The sequence below is a fragment of the Styela clava genome, chromosome 12 (genome assembly GCF_964204865.1).
Source record: "Styela clava chromosome 12, kaStyClav1.hap1.2, whole genome shotgun sequence".
NCBI lineage: Eukaryota > Metazoa > Chordata > Ascidiacea > Stolidobranchia > Styelidae > Styela > Styela clava.
Window position 1 is genome coordinate 746,618 of NC_135261.1, and position 10,318 is coordinate 756,935.

Genomic DNA, 10,318 nt, shown 5'->3' on the forward strand with positions numbered 1-10,318 from the left:
GAAGCAAATGTGACTCATCTCCAAACAAAAATTATGAAAACTCACTCAGAAGTGAAGGATACTCATCTCCGATCAAAATTACAAACAAAAAGTTACAGATAATCACTCAAAAGTAAAGATTTTGTAAGCAATGTTACGGGCAGCCATTATACTTTGAGCAAATTTTCTTAAAAACAAGGCATTTCATAAAAAAAAACAATACCTGTAATGTCCTTATCTCTCTCAAATGTTCCATTAACTATCGTGTAGCCGCATGTAGGGTTTGTTGAAGACTCAAAATCACACGTAAGATCGACTGAAAAACGCAAAAAATTTTTTTTAGAGTCAGAGCCTTGTATTCTGGCCTAAACTGAATATTACTTCATTGCGAACAGGCTGTAAAATCAGATCAAATTAACAATTAACATCGGGTTGAAACAATTTTAACTCCGACTCAGCTTCGAAGTCCAGAGATAAATAAATATCGAAATGTCGGACTTTCAATTGTGACAATTCAAAGTTATCAATAAAAACTCAAAAAGCAAGTTTGCAAAGAATTCATAACAGTCTATTTGAGGAAGCTTGCATATATTGGACTTTAGAGATGCAAATTTTTTCTGAATATACAGATTTTTATTCGGAGTTAACCAAGCTTTTAAAATATAAGATTTTTGTATTTATCACATGGGAGCGGAAAGCCAATGACCCAGCTCAATCAAATAGCGAACCCCACCCATTACCAGTTCATGTTGGATTTGGAAATAGTTAACTAGTTAATTGTTTCAGATACATGGACTTAATGGTGAGGAGTCCGGTATACGACCAGCGGTTATGTTAACCTCTCGCACATAATTATCCCGTATTGGATTTCAATCGGGAAACCACACAAGGTAATTAATCGGAAGTGCAATTACAAAGAAATACCGAATGCACAGCCCTATGTAAACACTTACCTACACAAGTGGGCACTTCCCCCCAAGTTCCATTTTCTTCGCATTTTCCGATGTTGGATCCTTGAAGAACGTATCCAGCATTGCATGAATATTCGATAGTCTGACCAAATTCTAAGTCAGGTGCGGTCGTAGTGTCTACAGTCCCGTTGTCTGGAGCTTTGGGTGCCTGGCAGGTATGTACTGTAACTTAACATTGAAACAGTTATAAGGGTGCAGACTAGACTTTTCAACAAATTTGCCAAATTTCATATTGTATAAGTATTTGCATCTCCTTAACCATGAATGAAAAACAAGAATTTAGAGCCTGGATCTGTGGATGGGCAAACTATAACCCGTCACAGCCTTATGTGTTGTCAATCAGCTCTCGGAAAAGTTGTGAAAATTTTTAACGACTACCAGACTACATACAAAAATGAGACTTGTTTTCAAACTTAACTCAAAAGATCTAATCTGTGAATTGTTAAAACACTATCAATGTTTTTTTTATTTCCGGTTCAGAAACCATTAAATTCGACACCACCATAGTAAATAGGAATAGTAATTGTGATGTCACTTACAATTTTTTGAATGAGGCCCTTGCCAAAAAAGTTTGCCCCCACCCCCTCCTCTAGAGTCGAAACAAGACAATTATTGAAATATGAGGAGCCCCTATTCTTGGATCACACTTTTTTTTGTTTGGGGCATTAGGGTCTGATCAATTCTGTACTTGTCTTGAGGTCGTTAAGGGTCTAAAAAGCGTTTCAAGATATAAAAAGATGCTTTTATTTTTTACATTTAAAAAATGGAGTGGGGGGGTAATGATACCAGACCCCGATTTCTCGAGTAGAACGCCGAAACGACAGCAATAAAGGGCACAAAGCGAGGCTACGCAAGATTACGGACGCCATTTCAAGGTAATTTTGTTCTGTCTTATATTAGGGTGCCTTGCGGGGACAAAGAAAGTAATTTTTTATAATATAAATCGTAGGCAAACACGTTGATATCTTATATTCAAGCAAATACGTTTGGTGTTTTGTGATTCGTTTTCAAATCTCGCTTCAAAAAAGGCGCTAGACAAGACAATTACTAATACATAAGAAACAACCTCTCTTGGAAGTGTCGCAATTTTCCCTGTTCTGCACCTCAGGTGCTGAGGAATTTATAATAAAGATATTTAAGGCGTACTAAAGAGCGTTTAGGGGAGAAATATTTTCCGAATGAAAACGAGAATAAGGAGGCCACACCAACCTGTACTCTGTTCGACTTTTGTAGTTTGAGGGCGAAAAGTAGAGAGAAAGGCTTCCTTAGTTGACCACGGGGATGTAGCAGGGCCGATCGAAGTACGGGCAGAAGTAGTTTTCTTGTCTTTGAATCCTGTGTGAAAAAGTGAGTTTATATTAAAAGTTCATAGTAACATTTATAGTTTTGATTACTTCAAGGTAAGAATGAGACACTGAATTGCAATGTCAATATATTTCGAAATATTTCTATTTCAGCGTTTTCGCACAATCGCCTTATTACCGAATACTATGACTGAAAAGGATCTTTGTAATATCTATTCTATTGCATGCGATACCAAATACCATAGACTTTCATACCCTGAGGAGTGGTCGTTTCTTTGACTCCTACAACAGAGGGCTGCACTGAGTTTGTCTCTGCTTCTTCCATCATCTTTTCTAATTGATTGAGCTCACTTTTCATCCCGTCTAACCGTTCCGTTAAAGCTGAAAACAGAATTGAAATTGAGCCATAAGTTTTACAATACATTTTCACTGAATTTTTTGTTATAAGATTTGAATCGCTTCCTTTCTGGTTAAAAATAGGAGGGATATCAGATGGGTATTGCTAAACTACACGTCATGATGTGATTGTTAAAAGGAGCGCTATAAAAATATAAAAGGATTAAGATTTTTCTAGTAAAACGATGGTACTCCAGAAGTATGCGTACCAAGATGGCAGACACTGGAACGTAGTATGTGTACCAGGTTAGGGTTGAGTCATAATTTCATTCCAATATTCGAGTTCGAGGACTAGTCAAGTGACTCCCGTAGTATTTGTACCTAAAATTATGGCCTAACCCTAACCTGGTACACATACTACGTTCAAGTGTCCGCCATCTTGGTGGTACGCATACTTCAGCAGTATCAAAACGATTGTTTAGGGGCATTGTTTGCTGTCAGACCGTTTGAAAAATATGAAAACATAGCATACGTATTTCGAAAGAAATTATATTGTGGACACGAACCTTCCAAAGCTTTCTCTTCTTCTTTTGTGCACTGTCCTTTCTGAAATAGGACAAGAGAGAAATGTTTGAACACATGAAGATGAAGGCTGCACACTGCTAAAGTAAAGGGTTAGCTGAGCAAGTGTTCAAACAAAACAGTCAAACAAAACAGTTATTTTTGCAAATAATACTGCCTATATGCAACTACTGCTGAAACTCTCACCGTATTAACGTCTCTCCAAGTAGGTTTCCCGTCGCAAACCATAGGCGCCAAGCATTTCTCACCTGTTGAGAGAAAATTAAAATTAGAAATCGAGGGAATTGTTTCGTTTGAAATGGATTAACGAAAGTTATGTTATTGAACTTTTTTTTTATAACGAGACTAATTCAGCGCGCATTCGCCAATTCCATATATAATTTTACACTGTCAAGCAAACTATTATTCTCGGTGGTGATTGGTTGAATCAAATTTGAAATATTACGCCCGCCTTGGCGGAACCTACCAATGTTTAGCGGTCTTACGGGCATAAACGAGGATCTGACCGATAACCGCTGTTTAATTTCTAGTTTTTGAGAATCGTTTCAATGTTTCTGGCGAACATTGCACTCGGGAAAGTCAAATTCTCTCATAGTTTGCTGCTTTGGACTTTTCGTTTAGACTTTGATTAAGATAGTTCCGAATACTTCTGAAGTTCATTTAACATCCTTCAATGACTTTTATTTGACGTTTTATACGCTTTTCTACCCGAACGAAACTATGTGTGAACGGCCACTGAAACGTAATTAACTGCTATACTTTGAATTGGCAGCAATCTTGTTGGTTCGGCATTGCCTATTCAGTTGACAACACCATGGGTGAAGTGGTGGCTATAAAATTGAACCAGATATTATACTACGAGATTCCAAAATAAACGAGTCTAATGCTGTACAAATGAGCCACCACGCCCGCTAATCTACGACCAAATATTCTCGTCTGAACATAACGATTTGAGAATTACGATACCAAAAATTGAAGTTCAAAAGCTAAAACTTTTCATGATCCTCTCCTCGGCAATTCTAAAACTAAAGCGTCTTATCGCATATTTTTAAAACAATATTATGATGAAGAAATGGCAATTTAGCACGAACTACTGTACGGCAGGGAACACGCATTGAATACGAAAAATCATTTATCATTTGTATCAATGACAGTCTCCGCTCTTGGAGTGCAATGAAGATCTAGTTAGATTTTCACTTCAACTAATCTGATCTCTAACGCAAACCCAACATAGAATGCACGGCTATACTAACCTTTAATCAATGAAAATGCCCCGATGAACATAAGAAGAATGCATGAAATCGAAATCTTCATTTCGAATTCAAGAATTACCTCAACTTTGCTACAATGAAAGTCGATTTCCAAACAGCGTAGGTTAGAATGAAGCTTAAATTCATTCGCATCGGAATATATCCTATGCAAGCTCACTCACTACTTTATAGCGAAAAGATAAATTGTTTTCTCTCTTTTAAGTTTCGGGAGACGTGTTTCGTCACAAAAAGAGAGTCTGGGCTGCTCTTTCTATCTTTATGAAACGAGGACGACGACGGCTCTGATGACAATTTTATTCAAAGTACTTTATACATTTCTATTAAAACTGAAATAATTTAATTATATAATTACGGAATCAGGAAAATTTCGTGATTTGGGGACATGCAGAACGCTGGATTTTAGCTCTGCTTGAAATTTAAATCGGAATTTAAATTGAAATATTTCTCTGAAAACTGAGATATCACATGCTAAGGAAACCAAATACCGCGATTCAAGGACATTTATACACATTGAAAATATTTGACAAAAGATTTACTGTTGAAATAAATTTCAAAGGAACGTTTATTCACCACTTATAGAAGGGTGTGTGTGGAAATCACTATTTCAGAGGGACAGGTATTCACCACTTATAGAGAGGGGTGTGTGGAAATCACTTTTTCAAAGGAACGGTTATTCACCACATATAGAGTGGTGTGTGAAAATCACTGTCTCTAGTGATACCTGCATAATTGATGTTTGCTTTAGATGACGTTTCCAATCAATTTTCCCATTATACTAAAACATGTTCAACTGGTAGAAAGCAAACAATACAATTCAGTCAATGTCTTGGGTGTCAATGCCAGTGGTTTTCGGTGGAGCGGTAATATTTGGTTTAATTCGTTGGTGATGTAGATAATGAGCGAAATCTGATACCAGGGTTATGTTAGTTTAAAAACGGCAAATGTTTCAAACGTTCATTTCCTGAAACCAAACAGGTCAAAAAAGTTGAAAACAAATTGAACAGGTTAAAATATTATTTATATCGATTACGCAGAGTTGAATCAGAAATATCAGCGATTATTGTTGTGTTATGTAACATGGCCTTTCCCTCATGCTCATGTTCAATTGCTGATACTGTTTTTGAATAGCTATTTGTTTACCGTTTATATAACATTATGTGAAGAAACTTTAACACTGAATACATCAGTCGAAGATTTCATTATTATATTACCTAAAGCACTTTCTAGATTTCTCTAAAATCTCAGAGAACACACATGATAATGCAATAAATACCGCGATTCAACGACATATAATACTTAGGGCCCTGGCTATGAAGACAATTTTAATCCAAGTACTTTCTGAAGTTTTTTTAAAACTGAGATAATACATAAACAGATTTATAAAAATATCTTGACCCAGGGACAAACAGCACGCTGTAATTTAGTTATGCTTAAAATTTTAATCGACATGTTCCTATATATCTTGGAAAACTGAGACAACACAAATGAAAATGCGTTGAATTACTGGGATTCAGGAACGAAAACACGCTGCACTTCCCTATTTTCAAAGTTGGTGATCACACGGGATTTAAAACTCCGAGGTCGGAATGGCAGACTTTCTTTATAGGCGAGGTCTTGTACTGGTGGCCACTGAATATATGTCATATCATCCAAAATTTTGAAAGATTTTGTTATTGTGATTAAACTTTTATTAATTAAGAAAACGTTCTATACATGAGAAATCGGCAATTACCATTTTAGCGTCAAAATTTTATTTATTACCTATTAATTTGTCGCCCAGAGCTAAATAATAATTAGGCTGGCGTCCTTCAATAAAATGCTGCGCGCTGTATTTTAATCAGCTCCTGCCCCAACAGATAGCAGAGCTCTGGCAATTTATTTGTTTCGTCCGTGAGTTATTGTAAAATGAATGAAATCGTTTGTGACGCAGTGTGAGATTTCAGGTGACAAAGTGAGGGATTTAAAATATCGAATAAAATTAGTTTCGGTTGATTTGGATATTTGATTCGTTTTGGACGTCAGAATTAGTTGCCAATTGGGAAGAAGCCAGGCGGAGGAAGCACTTTCTAGTTTTCCGTTGGTCAGTTTCGTCCGAGTTATTTCATTCAGGTAACACGAGTCAATTCAGGTCATTGATAAATCGTCATTGGAGCCTTCACAGCGCTGCTACTTTCACATTGGGATATTTGACATTAGCTTTATTGTTAAAAAAATAATTTCAGGGGTAGGGTTATTCACCACTTACAGAGAAGGGTATGCAAAAATCACTGTCTCTCGTGAGACATGCACAGTTGCTGTTAGTTTTAGTCCACGTTTTAAACAAACTTTATTTTATATTATAATAAAACATGTTCAACTGATGAAAAGCAAACAATACAATTCAGTCAATGTTTTGGGTGTCAATGCCAGTGGTCTTCAAGCCTTCCGGTCGCGCGATGATATTTGGAGAGTAATATTTGGCTGAATTCGTTAGCAATTGTTAGACTATGCAAAATCTGATGCCAGGGTTATGCTAGTTTAAAACGGCAAAAGTATCAAACGCTCATTTCCTGAAATCAAACAGGTCAAAAAGTTGGAAACAAGTTGAACAGGTTAAAATATTATTTATATCGATTACGCAGAGTTGAATCAGAAATATCAGTGATTATTATTGTGTTATGTAACGTTGCTTTTCCCATTGTTCTTTTGTTTGCATTCTAAATAACATTATGTTAGTGAGCAAATTTAGCACTAAATATATCATTCAAGGACCTGATTATGATATTAACCAAAGCACTTTCCAGATTTCTCAGAAACTGATACAACACACATGATAATGCAACAAAATACCGCAATTCAATGAAATGTGACACTTTTAGCCCTGGCTATGATAACAATTTTGAACAAAGTACTTTCTACAGTGCTCTTAAAACTGAGATAATACACAAACAGACTCATGAAAATATTGAGATTCAGGGACAAACAGCATGCTGTATAATAGTTCTGCTTGAAATTTTAATCGAAATTCTGTCCCTATATTTCTCTGAAAACTGAGAGTTAAGCCGGCGTCTTATGACTCAATAAAATATAGCGCGCTGTATTATTTGACTTTGCCCTAACAGAAAACTCTGGCGATTTATTCATTTGGTACGTAAGTGAGTTTTCGTAAATTAAATGAAATCGTTTTCGGTGACGCAATTTGAGATTTCAGGTGTTAGAGTGACGGATTTAAAATATCGAATATAATTAATTTCGTTTGATTTGGATATTTGATTCGTTCTGGACGTCAGAATTAGTTGCCGAATGGGAAGAAGCCAGGCAGAGGAGGCACTTTCCAATTTTGGCGGTAATCTCTGAACCTCGAGGCCAAGTCGAGTCAATCACTGTGTTGTGCCTCATCGGTGGTTAGTTGCGTTCGTGTTATTTAATCTAGGTAACTCGAGTCAATTCAGGTCATTGATAAATCGTCATTCGAATCTTCACAGCGCTGCTATAGTGGGAGGGGGGGGGGGGGTACATGCAGAATTGCTGTTAGATTTAGCCGATGTTTTTTTTGCCGAATTTTATTTTCTAATATAATAAAACATGTTCAACTGGTAGTCTTGGATGTCAATGCGAGTTGTTTTCCAGCCTAATAATGGCAAGTCTAATGATAGCTAATTAAAATGACTTTTAAAGTGTGACAGGTTCACCAATAGTGGCAAACATATACCCTCTTCGATTTAATTGGAAAACCCTGAGCTGTGCTGGCGGAACCCGACGGTTCCAACCCCTTTTTTGAGAGACCCAAATTTTCTACAAAAGAAGTTTTGTATAAAACCTCGCAATTCAATATATGCTCAAATATTGATCGGCATTGTTGTGCTTCTGGGGCCGCATTTAAATGGCTAATTTAGACAATCATTTTTATATAATATTTAGGTCCCGAAAATTACTTCGAAGTAAGAAAAAAATTGCTAGATTTCGTATTTCAGTACTTAAAGACGGATGAAGTTGCTTGAATGCTACGGTTTTTAATTACCATTCGACGTCGAAGTCACACCTGGGGTTTCGAAACACTAATATGTCGAATCGGCTATGTTTCGACTTCCGGAACGGGTATTATGACGTCATGGTAAATGCCAACTGAACTTCCCCGAGGTGTCAAGTTTGGACTTAGATAAAAAGCTTAATGTTCTTTTTAGTTGACTTTCATCCCTCAACCGGTACGGAATCATCTGCTTCAATAGATTTATGTCATATATACCTGTTCTTTCTTCTAATATTTTTTTCCTGTCTCCCGTTGTCCAGTCCACTACCAAGGATGATTATCTTAAGTAGGCTGTGATAACAGAGCGCCTACGAATTCCCGAATATTTCTCCAAAACACAAACTTATTCACTGCATCTAATCTACAAAACGGGGAAATTACTATCCCAAATTACTATCTGATGTATTGCGTGGCTCTCTGATACAACCTAGTGTAATGACGACTTCTCATTAAAGAATGCTATATTGATCTTATAAAATTAAGTTTTAATTAGATAGTTTAATCTTGGGTGCCGCTGCTAGATAACCAACTTTGGTTCTCTGCGGCTTCCCTTGTCCGTGAAATTATGTTCTTTAATTTTTGCTTGTATTTTGCACTGTTTATTACTATTTTACTGGTTGGAAAAAATAAACTTGACTATGACTATCAACTATTTTTGTCACTAATTCAGGAGAATGGAGAATAGCTGTATTGACAATTCCTCCACGCATTACATTATGTGTGCATTGAAGCATGCAGTTTATACCCGCGACTTTCGCAGTCTGTTTTGACATGGTGGTTTGTTTTCACAGAACAACAGAAATAGACGATCGGTACCGCATTTGAGTAGTCGCTATCAGGTCAGGTAGTTACAGTCGGTATTGTTACTGTATTAGTTCTTAGGCCTATTCTTGTACTAGGAACTGGTAGATGGTAACTTAACGTTGTACCTGTACCAATATCATTTACTGGCTAGTGTTTTTGTACCGATACCGTTCCGGTACTGTCAAATGGTGCCTTGCTGATTCTGTCAGTCACGCCTCATCAGTTTTGGAATAATGGAGATACTGTACCAATTACATACCCGTAGGCCGTAGTGTAGTTTGAGAAGGCGTCCTGATAATTCTGTGAATCTTTCAACTTTCTGACATGGTTCGTGCTAACGTGAAGTGTTCTGCTATTTCAGAGTATCACAGTATTATGCTACTAATTCCAATTTTTTTTTTGACTGTTATGTAAAATCATGAATGCTACCAAAAAGTCGATGGTTTAAAAATTCTTACAACCTCTCCTCGAGAAGACTGTAACAAAAACCTACTGACTCAGGTATAGAATAAATTTGGCATCACAGCACATTTTTGTTCTAAAGATTTTGTTCTTCACAGTCATATCATTGGTGTAAAGCCTGTACATGAAAGGCACACTGCCGACAATATTGTAGAATGGATTTGTGAAACTGGCGGGCATTACAGCATTGTAAATAAAGTAACAGCTTTGGTCACAGATAACGGCTCCAACATGCTGAAAACGAGAAAAATCCTGGAGACTGACAAATATTTTTGGAATGTTAACTGAGCAGCACATACTTTACAACTGTCACTTTAGTTTCATTTGTATTAGTATTTCAATTGGTCTGTGTAAAATCCCGTTTTCTTATTGTGCAACTTTGTTTAATGCAACTGCGTCAATATTTGGAAAAAGAAATGTCTGGAGTGGGTCAAGGTGAAATCTATGAACAAGATTCAATAGAATGCCCAGATGTGAACTAGAATCAGCAATCAACTCATCACTTTTGTTGGACCTCATTTCATATTTATAGGATTTTGCTGGTTCAAAAGGATTTCTTGCATCAGATAATATAGCAAATGAGCTCAACCATTACATGAG